The following is a 16248-nucleotide window of genomic DNA, read 5'->3' on the forward strand; positions in this document are numbered from 1 at the left end:
CAGCGGGGTCAGTGCCTGGGGTCTCAGTGTCCAGGCTCCCCAGCGAGGTCAGTGCCTGGGGTCTCAGTGTCCAGGCTCCCCAGCGGGGTCAGTGCCTGGGGTCTCAGTGTCCAGGCTCCCCAGCGAGGTCAGTGCCTGGGGTCTCAGCGTCCAGGCTCCCCAGCGAGGTCAGTGCCTGGGGTCTCAGTGCCCAGGCTCCCCAGCGAGGTCAGTGCCTGGGGCCTCACCCAGCTACTGGTCAGGGAGGAACAACCTCAGCCCGACCCTGCAGAACAACAGAGAAAGTAAAGTGCTGCTGCATCCTGGGGCCCCACTTTGTCCCTGTTTCCAGTGTCCAGGAAAGGCCCAGGGGCTTGCATGGGCCAGCCTGTGGCCTGGTGGCAGGGAAGGGTAAAGGGACAAAGGTTTGACAAGACACTACGGAGTGCACCTGAGCATCCTTTCTCACCAAAATTTCTGTCTAGCTCAGCATTTCCCTGTTAGAGGCTCCAGTTCAGTGCATCAGCATTTTTCTGACATAAAAACATTTCCCTGAAAAATTTCTGACTGGACAGTTACTAACATGAGCATCAATAACAAGCTTTTCCAAGCCAGCAGTGTTTATCTTTGTGTGTATCAGCTAGAGAAAAAGGTAATTTGTACATTGGGTGACAGTTTGTCCTCCAGATAATGAATATGTGAAGCAGGACTTCAGTGGTTAGCAAAGCACCCTAGCTTGAAATCAAGGCAAATTCACTTGTTTTACTGCTCCTCTGTGATGCAGCAGCCTTTTCTGTCACCTTCATGTCGTGACTCAGGTTGTTGTCCCATGGAAAATGCTGCACAGGTCACCCATGAACCCCTTCCCCTGCTAGAATCAAATTCTGCACTATAAGAAGTGAAAGAAAATAATAAAATAACATACAGTATTTTCTATTTTGGTTGGATGTTTTTTAATATGTGATGCCACTCTGAAATAAATAAAACCAAAATACCATAATATGTCTGTAGAATACAAGTCATCCCATCAATCAATTATTTTTTAAGTACATATACGTACACATAATTAAATATTTAGATTATCCAGATGAGTAGTAGGCTCTGAAAGACTTTTGAAAACCTTAACTAGGAAAGGCTTGCTGCAGTAAAAGCCACCAGATACATGTATGAGGTGCCCCAGCCAGATCAGGTACAACCATCTTTAGTCTATTTGCTCGTGAATAGTGAAAGACCTAGATTTAAATCTTCATTGTTACTTCAGTAGAGTCTAATTAACTTCACTGCTTCCTCTGAGAAAAACAACCACCCCCCAGAAAAACACACATGGATAACATCACCCAATATCCTGAAGTGCTTCGGAGATTTCCAGTGATTTCAAAAGCTGGGTGATTTCTCTCTTTCTCTGCTCTCGACCCACATAATATATCTTAGGCAAGCACCATAGGAAAAAAACGAGCAGGGTGACATTCAGAGATGTTTGCATGAGTCTCGATTGCGTAGCGCAGGAGATAACTGTCAGAGATACACAGCATTGCAGTGTCTGGTCAATCACATTAATTCTCTGGTCCTTAAGGTGAACGCTTTTCTTCAGTGATGTGCTTCTGGCTCTGCTAACAAATTCCTGACTTCATTCCTGGCTGCCACTTACTGCCTTGTGCCAGCATCTGCTGTGCCAATTGCAAATGCGTCTCCACTTCAAGTGAACCAAACTGGGAGCTGAAAATACTTGCCTGAAAGCAAAGCTTGGCATGTTTAACTGTGCAGCTCAACACACAGGCCATGCTCCTCAAATCTGTTTTATTTCTAACCTACTTTCTTGCCAGAAAGTATTCACCTGGAAGTCAGTAGTGCATGAAAACAGTCAAATCAGTCTGCTGCAAGGGATTTACAGACTGCATTTAGCACAGGGCAACTCACCAGAGAACTTGACTTCAGGCACTGCCACAGCAACTTCTTTTCCATGCTTCCCACTTCTTGTGCCACACTATGATAAGCAATTTTTGAGTTTTCACTGAGGAAGGCCTTACATGCAGTCTTATATTTTACTGCTGTTATGATCCCTGGCATCCACAGCAAGAGCAGAATTACACTAATTAGCTTAATTTTTTAAATATCATGAGTTTCATATTCCAGACCTAAAAAATAGCAATTCTGCTCATAGTGTTGCCTTAAATTTTACTGTTAATGCAGTTCCACAGGGAGAAAATAGCTCAGAAAGCAGTTTGTTTAATGAGGTGAATCTTATGTTTGTTTGTTTGTTTGTTTGTTTAATTTCACCCAGCTAAATTATCTTGACCTCAGTATTCAAGCCTTTGCAGTTACAGTGGGATTTGACTACATGACTGATATTTGTTACTCTCCTTTTGCCCTGCATAGTCATTATTAAAAAATAGAAGCAATAAGATGGCCAGTTCTTCAACAAATTGGATCTGCCCTTCTACCTGGTTGTTCTGGTAGTCTTCAAAATGCATGTCTTAAGTCCCATCATGTCAGGCAAGGTCTAAAATCCACATATGGATACATCTTGGTTGCAAAATCAGTCCTCATGGCTATTGCACAAAAAGTAGACCTGGGTTGAAATGACCACAGTTTTGTCAGCAGGAATTCAGCATGCTCAGAACACAGCTGGTGGGCTGCATTCCTCAGGGAACCTGTGCTGCAATTCCCTCCCACAGCAAAGCCTGCTCACCACCTTTGTATTCCTCCTCCAATCTTGTTCCTGTTTTAGCATCACAGATTTTTGCCTGCTCAGTTTTTCTGATGTAATTGCACATGGAGCGAAGCTGTAAGCCAGACCACAAGAGTCAGTTGTACTGAAACACAGTAATTTTCTAAAGTTTTTTCCGAAGATGGCTCATTTTAAAAGTCCCATTTCCAGCAAAGTCCCACAGACAGTTGCAAGAGCACAACTGAGGAATAAGCAAGCTGTGATGTGGGGGTGGGAACAAAGGGGAGAAATCTCATCAGCTAGCTGCACCAGCAAATAAAACAAAAAACTATATGAACCTGCAGCCCCAGGCACTTCTCCATCTGAACTTTTCATCACCATGGCCCTGAAGCAGCAGTTGGTGCCAGCTCTGCAGCCAGGTGCTCCTTACAACATGTAGGAACACAAGCTGAGGCACCTTGGGAATTTTCAGGAAGGTCCCAATAAGTTTTAGACATCTCCAGAGTTAGGTGATATTGGAGGGAAGCTTTTGGCTTTTTGTGACATTAAATGGAAAGAAGTGTCTAAATCATGTGGGTGGAACAGGGGAGGTCTGGACCTTGCTTTTTTACCAGACTCCCACTGAAATCAGTATCAGCCTGAAGCAGGATGACACCTTCATTTTCACAGAAGGTCACACACCAGATGCCATGTAACACCCTTTTCTGATACATCAAACATTGTCTTGACTGTTTTAAAGATTTCAGCTGTAACTCCTAAAATGTCCTGGCAGCATGGTCTGCTTCTTCTTTCTTTTTTGTTTTTGATGGGGTTTGGTTTGGTTTTGTTTTGCTGAGGTGTTTTTTGTTTGGCTGGTGGTTGCTGTTGTTGTGGTAGTGGTTTGTTGTTATTTTGGTTTTTTGTTTGTGTGTTTGTTTTTCTGAGAGAGGGTATTCTATACTTTTCTAGCAGAAACAGAAGTTTTTCTGCTGTGAACTGATATTAAAATGAAAAAAAAATCGTATTGTACTCTTTTTTTTGCCTGAATTTTCTGGGTTAATTTTGGTGCAGGTATTTCTGCTTGGCTTCAGATATTTTCTATTAAAATAACTTTTGGAAGAGGTTATTTCTGTTGAAGTACATATGGAAATATTATGAGCACTGACATCCTGTCTTCCTACTGAACTCTGCCAAGCCTTTGCCAGCAGCTTTACTGGAAACCATTGGTTTTCAGTTCCGACTTTTGACTAGCCTTTCTTTGTAGCTTAGTTTGTCATCTGCAATAATAATGCTAAATGTGGCTTTGCCATATTGGAAAAGTTTGGAGAATGCTTCTGAAATGCTGTTCACTTTATTTCCATAAAAACGAGCCCTCAGAGAAGCCTGTGCGCTCCCAGCAGCCTCCACAAGGCTTCCTGGGGTGCTCCTGCCCATGCATTTCGTATCTCCCAGCTCCTGCATTTGAGTCTCCTGGTGAGGTGGTCTTGCTGCAGAAATTTCCTCCTCCCCTACCTTCAAACAATTATCTCTTGGTAGTGGTATTTCATCTACACTTTGAATTCCGGTCTTTCTAATCCTTACACTTGCCAGAGTCAAAGCACAGATGTGCCTATAAATATAAGAATTTCAAAACATGAGTTACACAAAGCGAACATTTTTGAAAGTCTTACTCTTGTGTTTCATGATTGAATGAGCTCTGAACTCTCTTGAAGATGTGGATAATCACATTGGTAGGTAAACGCTAAGTCCCTTTAAGAACTTGGAGAATGATTGGCAGAGAGGAAAACAAACAATTTCTATACAGACAAATTTCTATTGGTTGATTCTAGTTTCTACTTAGCAGTAACCAGGAAAAAGAAAAGGATAAGAATAACTGAAAAAGATAAGGCAAGACACACAGAAGATTATTAACCAGCTCATGAATGTGAACTCTGTGCAACATATTGGCTCACATTTTTCTTGATATCCTCAATTTCTCAAATATCATACATTTATAAAGGAGTAACTTTGGTAAGTATAGACTAACAGCTGTGCATATAATGAAAATCAGATCTAATTAATCATATCATTTTCGCATACCATGTATAATGCCTGATGCATTATTTATGCACGAACAGATAGATTTTTAAGGCCAGAGGTATCATTATGATTAGGTGTTTTGACTTCCTGCTGGACTCAGTCAATACAATTTCGCCCAGTAACTCCTTCTTTGGCACCAATGCCTGCTTAAACTGCACTCTGTCTTTCAGAGAATTCTCCAATCTGGATGTGAAAGGTCCATGTGAGGGACAGTCTACCTCCTTGCAGCAAAAACCTCTTCCAGTTTCAGGCAGTAGAAAATTCTTTTAATGCCAATCAAAAGGCAACTTATGTTGAAAAAATACAAAGACAATTGGTTTAAAAAAATGCTGAACACTACCAGTTTACCTTGAAAACCTTAAAAAATAAAAAGTTTTAATTTCATTGGGCTTCTTAAGCAATCCTACATTATTTCATACATATCATCTAACAAACAAAACCAAGCCTTTGACTTTTAGTCAGAGCTTTTGTGACTAAGTTTTTTCTTTTAAATTTAGTTTTTCCCTCACAAGACAGAAAGATATGTTTGAGAACTTTAGTTCTAGCATTTATTAATAGAAAGAGATAATCACAGAATAATTTAGTTTAGTAGGAACCTCAGGAAGGTCTCTACAACTCACTGTTTGAATATCTGTGATTAAAGAAAAAAATTAACAAACCAATCTCTTGTTGCCTTAGAATACAAAGACTGAAGAAATATTTGTTTTCGTGTTTGTCTGTTAACGTGCCTTGGAATTAAGAAGGTTAGAGTGGTTGTGGGATTACCTATGAAAATTTAGGTTTGGAAATACTAAATTAAAATTTGGGCCCTTCAGTGGGGTGGATTAACATGGGAAATGGTCACCATGATCTCTCTGTCTTGTACCTGAGGAAACAAGTTCTTCCAGAAGGCCATGCAGAACTACCACTGACCTGTGGCTTCCAGAGAGCCAAGCTTGGCTCTCATGGCAGCACACGGGCCTTAGCCTTTGGCCTGGATTTTGGTGGGACAAAGGTAACTTACAGTCGCAGCCTTTCTCCTGGTGCAAGTACCATGACAGCTTGTGTTCCAAGTGGAAGCTCTAGGTGCAAATGAATGAGACGCACAAGGAATTTCCCTGTGAGGGAAATTTTCCTGATAGCTGAGCCCAGTTCTTAAATTCCCTTCAAATTTCTGACCAGGCATAAGCTGAAACGACTCTTGAATCATCTTAGATTTGATCAATCAGGTTAAAGGCAGAAGTTTCCCCAAAAGTGTTATGACTTTACACACAAAGTATTTAAGTTGTTAACATCAAATAATTAATGATTTTCATGTGAAATGCAGAAGAGCTATTGGAGACATCTATCTTTAATTCGATAAAGTTATTCCAAAGGATTATGTCATCAAATGTATGAACGCTTGTATGTCTTTCCAGCTGCATCGTGGGTAGCTTCTTTCGGTTGGCAGAGAATATTTTTAATTAAAAAGAGGTGTCAACTCTATAGTCACAGAACTGTACATACATGTAATACCTTCTATCCAAGTATTCCTTAAAAAGAAAAGGTTAAGCTTTGTTCTTCTTCTCGAAACAGATTAAATATCCCAATTTCAGCATGGGATGTCTGAAGCATGTTAGGGTTAACTGCAATAGGCTAGCATTGTCTCAAGAAGACATCTGTCCAAATATCAGAGATACGGTCAGCTTTTGATGGTGAGTCATTACCTCCCAATACCCATATCCAGATTAAATCAAATTAATCACAACAAAAAAAATACCTATTTCTTTCCATTGCTAAGATAACAAACTCAGAAGCCTCCATTATAGATATCAACGTTCAGTCAGATAAACCCCTCAGAAAAGACAGAGTTTAAGTTTTCTGAATCCCTGAAAAATGCAATACCCACTGTGTCATTCTGCATTTTAGAGTTAAACATTTCCTGATGGTTACTTACATGCTGTTAAAAATTCAGCCAGATCACGTCCAATTCCCCTGGCATACCTCCCCTCTGTGCTTCCTGTGCATACTATGTAGAAGGCTTTAAGGTTTTCATCTGGTTTTTACATTTCAGCCGGCACTGCTTGAAATACTGTGTTTGCATTTTTTTCTTTCTTTCATATTCCTTTAATGTGCTGTCTTCATGTATGTGCTAGCTGAGGAGCTGGGAGGCAGCACGCTTGCTTTCCTCTGCAGCTGCTCTTTGTGTGGCTCCACAATGAGATGCCAGTCATGTGCGAGAGCACTGCAAACCCCACACTACTTCCCTCGTGCTGGTGCTTCTATTCCACTGCTGAGGTGACTGAAAGAAACAGAAACGCCTGGCAAAAATCTCAACCTCCAATATATGCCTGTGCATTAGTATAGAGAAAAAAAAAGATCTCTAGAATGCTGCTTACCCATTTCAAAACTGATTTTGTTTACTATTGCTTTTTTCCGTCCTTCAGTTTCTGATATGCTGAATTTAATAACATTGAAGCTTGCCTTTCAGAAACAGTATGTATATGTTATTTGCTGCAACTGAAAAGCAGGTGTTCTCAAGCCAATCTGAATATTTTGAGTAAATCCCGGCTTTGAAATGCAAATGAATTTGCAATGTCTGCATAGTTTGAGATAAAGCAGTTAACAATGAATTAATCCTTGTTTTATGCAGTTCATTATCAAGAGACTATGACCAGGCCAACAATGTATTTGGAACATAATAGGGTCTTGCCAAACAGGTAGAGACTCCTTATTTAAACTGAGCACAGTGAGTCTGTTTTTTGAGGACTGCATAAACTAGGACAATAAGCCGGATATAATTTTTTATGTTTACCCCAAAACCTTGTGTGTAGATAGAGTTTAGCCTTATTCCAGAACCAAAGTCTCCCAGAAGGTACTAAAATATTGTCATGTGGAGAATTTCTAGTAAGTTTATTTTTAAATAGGAAAAGGCTGCATTTCGGAACAGGTGACATTTCAAAATGAAAAGGTGTTTCCAAAACCATACTATTTTTATAAGAAATTATCTTGCTCTGAAAGTTTGAGTTATTGACAATAAATATATATAAGAAAGATTTTCCAAATATGTTAAGGTTTGCTCCTTTCATTCCACCATGCAATGTATTTGGTTCAGGTTTAGTCTTCAGTGCTTAATAGGACCATGCTGATGCAGTAACTGCACTCGAGTTCCCATGGTAGTCAGTGTGAATGATGGGAGAAACAGGCCTGGAGTGCAAAATTAGTAGTTTGCCGGTATTCCAACCTGTGCAATCCTTCACGTGAACAAAAATTGTGGGTAATGATCTGCTGTGCTGCTCTGTCTCTGCCAGGAGTCAGTGGTGAAAGAAAGGGTTAGCACTGGGCACCTTTAACACCACTGGGCACAATTAACACCCCTGGGCACAGGGGACACGGTGCTGCTGCGGGGTCAAGCCTTATTCTGCAGACATGGGACTGACTTGCTGAGCTTCAGTCTGTGGGATGAGCTGTGATGTTGTAAGAAAGGACGTGTGCACTCCTAGAAAATAGATTGCAGGTGACACTTAGGCAGCCCCACTCCCATTGGGGCTCTAGGCTTGATCTCCCTCCTAGTCCTAAGTTTATCCCAAAGTCTACCCCAGGGCTAGGCTGAGCATTAGCCAGGAACCCCCACCCTGGTGAAGCTGAAAAATATCTTGGGGGAGAAACCTGACTGCAGGCTCTACCTTCCCTTGGCTGAAATTTAAAATAGAAATGCATCCATTCTCACATTCAGATATATCACAGTTTAATTAAAAGAGAACTAAGTCCAGGTAAATAGGTGAGGGAAAAACTTTGAGTAGTTTGCAGGAAAACAAACTTTTTTTCGACTTTTTTTTTTTAAACAACATGTTGCTATTATAACTCCCCATAACTCGCATAAGTCTGTATAGCAGTGTCATAAGTGAGAGCTTTGTTCATTAGATTCTGGTTTATATTCTGGAGCTGTTTGGTCTTAGTTACTTTATGTTGAGATGCTATACAGTTGTTTGCTTGAACATAGCAGGTTTTTTTCCTATTAATGCAGGCTTTTTGCTCAGTATGTTTTGATGACTTACTTTCATGATCTCCAAACTGCTGAAAAGGAGGACTTCAGTTTTGCCTGTCTCTAATCACTGTAGTACATAATAACAGATGGTGGTATTTCTAAACTGCCTTATTCAACAAATATTATAAGATCACACATCTCAATTATTTCATTATCCTGACTAATAATGATTATTATCAAGAGCTAAGAATGAACACACAACTTCATATGATATAAACATCTTGACCTACATTTTCAGGATTGCTAGAAATTCTGATTACTTCCATTTTGGAGTCTACAGAGAACAGACTGTAAGGCCTCGTGTGTTTCAGACCAAACTTAGTAACATGCATTTGAAGATTAGGTTGCTTTAAGGGGCATTATGTTAGTCTAGCAAAATTACTAGTTGGTTTTTAACACATCATAGGCTCTCAACACATAGCTTGGCTTTTGTTCAGTTCAGATATTAGTGTTTTTTTCCTTATAGTTGGTAGAGATGAAATAAAAAAATGAAAAATTTCCATAATGTTTCAAAAGAGCAAACAATCATTTTGATCATGTTTTTATGATGATGCATCTGAACTAATAATCAAAGGGCACATTTCCCCACTGTCTCAAGACACAACTGAGCAGAGCAGCAGTGACAGGAGAGGGAACACTTTCTCTCTGTACTGACTCTTTCATTCTACCCAGTAATATACTGTATTCCTGACCTGAAGAGACTTGGGGGTCCAAAGGTTATTGAAAGGCAATCAATATTGAATTTGAGGTCTTCTTTCCAGGTAAGAAACCAGGATTCAATAAAAGTTGAGCTGAGACTAGGTCTCTACTTTGGCCTCTTGGGCTGGAAGACCAATTTATTCTAGTTTAAATTGCAAAGCAGTCTCCTATTCTAATATTGATATATTTTGTGAAAGACAGAGTTTGCACATTTTCTTTGTTCAGAATAACCTTTAAAATATGAAACAAAGGAATTACTTTAAAAAGATTCCCATTCGTGAGCCATTTCTCAAATCATTATCTTGCTGTCTGACAGCACTAATGAGACCCAACATTCACTTTTTTTCAAGGTCTTGAAGACAAGACTTCATGTGTCCTCATGTATTCCCAAAGGAAATAATATCTTGTTTAAAAATTAATAAAGAAAAATTAACATCTACAGGTGCTGTGTCAAAGTCCTTATCTAGCTGTCAAGAATTTCAAAGTCAATCTTCTTAAATTTTATTTTAACATATTTTCATCACTGGTAGCAGAACGAAAACAATTACATCAATGTGAGACAAAAGAGCGCTCAACAAAGCTGAAACAACATTTTAAACCAAGGTTTCTATCAATATTTCTCAAGATGCTGCATATCCTTGTAGCAGGCTGAGACAAGCAAGAGCATGTGAAAGGGTGGCATAACTGGCTGTAAACAGCACTCTGATTAAAACCATGTCCGTTGGCCAAGCTGAATGTGAAGATGGCTGTAAGGTGCTAGAAAAGCTTCACAGATGATTCACTTCCTGAAGATTTATAATTAAGGCAGTCTACTAAACAAATGAAGTCCTGGTGCTGTCACAAATGCTGCATTACATGTTAAAAATAATTCATGTTGGTTTTCTTATATATATATATATATATAAAATATATATATATATAAACAAAAGGAACAGGAATGCCTATGTCATCAAATTTCAAATGAGTCATGCAGATGTACTTTCAGACACTTTCAGTTTTCAGTGGCTTTTTTCTTCCTTCTTTCGAGGAAGCTCTGGGTGTCATCTCTTTGTTCCACAAGTAGCAGACTCATGGCACTCCTCTCTGAACAGTGCTATGGATCCAAGTAGCTTACAGGATTTCAGAAGGAGACTGAACAAATACTTGGAAGAAAGATCAGTTGAGGGTAACAAAATAGGCAAACTACAGTGGACTCAAGACACTCCCTAAATTTAAGAGTAGTCAGAAGCCAGGATAATATTAACAGGAAGATTTGTGTAGACTCGGTCTTTCTTTTGTTCTTATTCTTACTTTTGTTCTTGTTCCTGATCTTACTGCTCCTCAGACATGTTTGTAGTCATTATTATTTTTGTTATAATAATCCTAGTTTAGAAGCTGTAGCTGATCACTTTTGTTGTCAACAAGACTAGAAGAAAAATACATAGATATGCATAAATAAAGACTGTATTTTTTTGACCTTTGGATTAAGCTCTGTGTTCTCTGAAAATCAGACACCCAATCTCTCCAGTGCAGTTGATGCCGAGGAAAGTATAATTGAGAATACCTGGTCCTGTAAGATCCAGCCATTGGGCAACTTCACAGTCTTAACTATCTGAACATGAGACAGTTGATTTTTATGTCATGACAAGTTCTTATGTATCCCATCTCTGGTCTGAGACAAGGAGGTTCATATTGACTCACAGTGCCAAGATGTGAGTGCTTTCCAAGCATCCATACTCTGAGATGCTTTGAACACTGGTACCAACCTGGCACCTCAGAGGCTTCACATGCAAGATGATCCCTGGGGATAGCTGGGTACTGCGTACAGCACTACCTTTCTAAGGACTACCCCTCTGGCCAGACAACAATGAAACCTTTAACACTTTGTTTGTTCTCCAGGATGCTCTTCACCAACATTTCTCTGTCCCTGCATTTAACAATCTCTTCAAGTACAGACGAAGTTCAAGTGCTACATCCTGGAATTATTTACCCTGTGTATTATAGTGGCCAGGCCCTGGAGACACTCCTGAAGCTCCCTGTGGTTCCCCTGACAACACAGTCACGGGAGCTCAGCTGCTGCACAAAGGGGTGTAGCAACTAGAGCAGCCCCTTGCAAAGAGGCTGAGTGCCACAGACATGGGGTGCCTGCAGTCAGTGGTCAGGAGAGCACTGCTGTCTTCTGAGACTTCCACAGGACGTGGCATTATGTGAGCCCTTGGTCTGTACCAGTACAACCATCCTAATATTTTTGTGGTTTTAGCTTCCAGTAGGCTTTGGCAATTTTTGACTTTAGTTTACCTTTCTTCTACCTCAGATACAATATAAGACCATCCATTAGGAATCATGCCACCCTACCAGTTCTCAAAAAAAATCATATCTGTTTTCTTGCGGAGAAGAGCCAGCTGTTTCCCTGGCTTTTTAATAGTCCCTTACACTCTTCTGCACCCTACTATCAGCATGTGTAGGCACAGGAATTTAGGAAGGAACCCCTGGAGATCGTTTTTTGCAGTGTATGTGTCAAAGAAGTTCCAACTGTAAACTGCTGCAGCCTCTCTGTCTATCAGACTTTCCTAAAAGGCATGGAAAGACCAAAGATGAAGATTGCATTCTTCAGTGTTTTTATTAATGGAGTGACATATTTAAAACACAAAAGTTGTAATACAGAATAAAAAAAACTAGACAATAGATCTGTATTCCTTAATTTCCAGAGATCTTATGAAAATTAGAAACAACAGGGAAAATAAAATTTAAAAGTAGAAGATATTGTGCAACACAGTCAGTCTGTGAAACACCCTATGGGGTTGGTGCTTACCAGAATTCGGTGTCTTCCTGCTAAAAATTACAATTTTGGCATCTACCACATTAACTTAGTTTCTAAAGTCACAGTAAAGAACAGAGTTTTCTATCTTGATGCTCTCTAGAACAATGAAGCGTTCATCTTGATCTTAAGTATATATTACATTCCAGTGTTCTGTGAAAGTCTGCAGGCATCTTATCAGGTTAGGTTTTTACTATGTTGTTCTTTTTTTGGATATTTTTACTAGGTTCCAATGTGGATCTTGATACTCTCTGAGATTTTAATGATGGAATTGGTTATCACACTTAGATTTATGCAATTCTATCATTGTTGAAAGGCCTGGGAGTGCTTAAAGTATGTGAAGTTAAGCTCATGGATAAGTATTTGTAAATTCATGGTATTTTAGAGTCAGAATATATCAGATTAATTACATATTGCTTTTATTCCTTAGGTGAGATTCTGATCTAAAGATCATAACCTCCTGTTGACTGCCCTGAGCTGTGACCTCAGGTAAAGGAACTCACAGTCTTTTGCCAGTAAAAATTGCATACATAAACAAGAACAGAAAAACATAATGTAAGTCCTATTTAGAACACTAAAGAATGTCTGATAACAGCTTTAGGCTATATTTCCACTCTTTTCACAGAAAACTATCTATCTATCTGGTCTATCTATCTCAACTGTTCATTCTCATCTCCAAGGATTCTCACTTCTCTCCCTGGAGAAGGTTGTTCAGGAAGAGGAAAATATGAACCCTTTAGATTTGATCTGCCATCTACACAATGGAGTTTCAGAACACATCTGATGTTTTTAAGACAGATACAATTTTAGGTACGATTGATCAACCCTCTGAGATTTACTGCGTTTATGGAAACTTTAGAACATCTTTTCTTATTTCCTATATATTACAAGCTACTATGGATTACTTGCACACTTAATCCAGGAAGAGGTATTTGAACAACATACTTCTCTGGCCAATTTATTTCAATGGTAATCTACCTGACTACTGGAAGTCTCTGCTTATTTTTTTTTAATTTGAAATTGTTTCACTTCAAATATTCTATCATTGAGTGTTGTTTTACCTTTCTTCTGTAGATAAAACTATCTTTTAGGATTTATTGTCTTCTTTCCATTAAGATTCATTTGCAATGAAATCAATGCACCTTTAATCTTTCAATAAGCTACTCAGAACCATAAGTCTTGCAGAGCAGATACCTATGTTTGTGTGTCTTGTTTTCATTGTAATTTATTACTCCACTAATCTTTGTGGAAAACTTCATTATTAGCATCTATATATTTAGAATCACTGGTGAAGTTGTTCTATGGAACCAAGTTTGACTCTGATCCTGGCAGAACTCTACCAGTAAGCTCTCTCTTTGATGATGGTTTGCCATAGAGAGCTACTTTTTCAAATTTCAGCCAATTATAAATTAATTTACTGAGTGCCTTCTTGACATAGTTCAATGCTATATTTCTTTTACCTCAGGAAGAAAAAAATCCTGGCATAACTCTAAGCAAATTATGTCTACACAGGTTCTTTGTCAAACAAACTTGTAATCTCATCAAAAATGAATTCAGTTTTTTGTGACAAGATCTATTTTCCATTAGATCATATTGGCTGGTATTAAATATATTCTGATCCTTCAGTTCTTTATTAATTGAATTCCATATAACCGTTTCCATTATTCTGCTCTCACTGATATCAGGGAATGGACTAGTAGTCACCTGAGCTATCCTGCTTGCTCCCTTTGTTAAAATACTGACTGCTTTTTGTCCTTTTTAGGAGAAACACTCTGATATTTCTCCACTGAAACTCTTGCCAATATTTCCTTCAATTACAAGCTACTTAAAGTCACTTTTTCTTTCTCAAGTGCTTGCTTGAAATCTGTTCAGCAATGCAAAGCAAAAATGTAGTAAAAACACATTATATCTGACACTGCATAAAAGCCACAAGAAATTGCAAATACTGCTTGACTTGCAAGGCAAAACACAAGGTGGCAAGGTTGACCCATAATGCCAGCAAACATGAGGAAAACTCTTGGCAACACAGCCCTATTTTTTTGACTTCATAATGAAATCCCCAAAGAGATCAATTTTGTGCTGCCTGGCTTCATTGCAAGTGCTTCACATAACTCTGTTACTAATTCTCTGCATGTCATTTCCATACTGCAAAGGATTTCCCAGGCTACGGACAGTGAACTCCATCAAATCTCCAGGCCTAAAAGTAGGAAATTCACTTAGGTCTGGTCTACATGAAGAAATTAGTTGCCCATCACAATGACTTTATTCCAGAACAATTATTCTGTTCACAGTGCAGAGCAGAATAAAAATGATTTTTAGTCCAGAAGACAGTACTGTCCAAGAGCAGTAGGAGCGGGGCTTTCCTACAAGAGCAGAGGCACCAGGAGCCTGGGAGGACAGTGAGACCAACTGGGTAGGTCATTCACTGACACAGGCTCCATCTCACAGCCCTCAGACAAGGTGAGCAGAACAGGGCCATTACATAACCCAGATCAGCTGAGAGCTCCTCATAACCCTTTTTCACACGTAGCTTTTTTCCAGTGTTACACAGCTGCATGGTATCAGAGATGACCATGCCAGAGGGGATGAGAACACAGGGCCTCCTGATGGGCTCAGTGCTCTGGCAAATACTTGCCTAACAGGCTATACTATAACAGCCATTGTGGAATATCTTGCTCTACAACAGGCAGTTTCAATATCAAGGCAAAGTCTTACTCAGTAGCTAGCTGACATTCTTGTAATACTTTACTTCTGCCACTGTTTCAGTGAAGATGTTTCAGTGGAGAAGATTCTTGAGGTCAGTGTGTGCAGTTGTCTAATGCAAGAAGAATTTAATGTGCTATGTCTAACTCTTAGTTGTGCTACAAGTGGCTGTGTCACTGGATTTCAGCCAGAGCATGAACTCTGAACCAGAGTCCTGACTATCTCACTGATTAGTTTTCTGTTTTGATAGGGTTTGTGATTTCTCACTAAATTTTCTAAATCTATTTTCTTAAGCTCTGCTTTCATGTGAAACAAAAAAAAATCATACTTAGCATGCTTCTATTAACAGGTTAATAATCCTTCTGTCATTCTTACTGAAGAAGATTACAATTTCAGGAAGTTAATTCTCTACCAAAAAAATTAAAATAAAGATTTAAATAAAATTTTGTGGCATAAAAGGATTTGTTAGAGACATATCTAGAATGTGTTCAAGTCATTGTGAGTGATCCAGTTGTCAGAACTTAACAAGCTACCACTTGTCATGGGAGCTACAATAATGGCTCATCTGCATGCTTCTTGTCCTTGCAAATAAAAAAAAATGAAACCAAAGAGGAAGTTTATGCTAATAGATTTTATTTCACAAGTGCAGCAGGCACTAGGCAAGCAGCTCTCATAGGTTCATGTGTTGTGGATATCTGATAAGCAATAATTTGTCAAGTTGTGATTACCGAATTACTTGTAAGAACGTATGCTACTATGTATGTTTGATTTTATCAGTATATTGGAGTATTATACTTATTTCAGTCTCAGTAAGAAGACTTTGAGACAATCTAATTATTCACAAGTTTCTGAAGATGAGGGTTCAAAAGTGCTTTGACATATTGCTCCTGCCAGATTCACATTTTACCATGGTTAAAGTTCTCATAAGAAGATGTACCACTAACTTAAGGTTCAGGGAGATGTAGTAAAGCTTAGGGATCCCAAATTCCAGTGACAGCTTGAAGAAGTAGTGTTTTATTGTGTCAGTAGTAAATATTTTTAACCACCAGTTTAATTTCAACTCCATCAACTTTTATTAACTCCATAAATTCTGTCTGATTTGCTGGTGGTGACTTTGTAGATGTTTTTTGTAAGAAAAAACATGAACACATACTGGAGTCCTTCAAAAAGGCCCTAAATGCAAATGAACTGTCTGGTTGACTTTCCTAAATTCTGCTTACTTGGATATGTGTCAAAACCCTGAAAACTGAGTCTATCAAGGTGAGAGCTCGTAAACATCGAAACATCAACATTGCAGTGGGCTGCTTTCATGGTTCATGTATCTCCATGAAAAAGGAG

At 39.0% G+C, this 16248-nt stretch overlaps 1 long non-coding RNA gene across 2 annotated transcripts in view; it reads right to left on the reverse strand.

Annotated features, from left to right (window-relative positions):
• The window catches only part of LOC139827634 (uncharacterized), a 74257-nt gene extending 67366 nt beyond the window's left edge, over positions 1-6891 (reverse strand). For both annotated transcript variants that reach the window (XR_011738513.1, XR_011738514.1), the window contains exon 1: positions 6621-6891. This is a non-coding gene — a long non-coding RNA (uncharacterized lncRNA). The remainder of the gene's footprint in view (positions 1-6620) is intronic.
• Between the last annotated feature and the right edge of the window lie 9357 nt (positions 6892-16248).

Source organism: Patagioenas fasciata, chromosome 3 (genome assembly GCF_037038585.1).
Source record: "Patagioenas fasciata isolate bPatFas1 chromosome 3, bPatFas1.hap1, whole genome shotgun sequence".
NCBI classification, from domain to species: Eukaryota; Metazoa; Chordata; class Aves; order Columbiformes; family Columbidae; genus Patagioenas; species Patagioenas fasciata.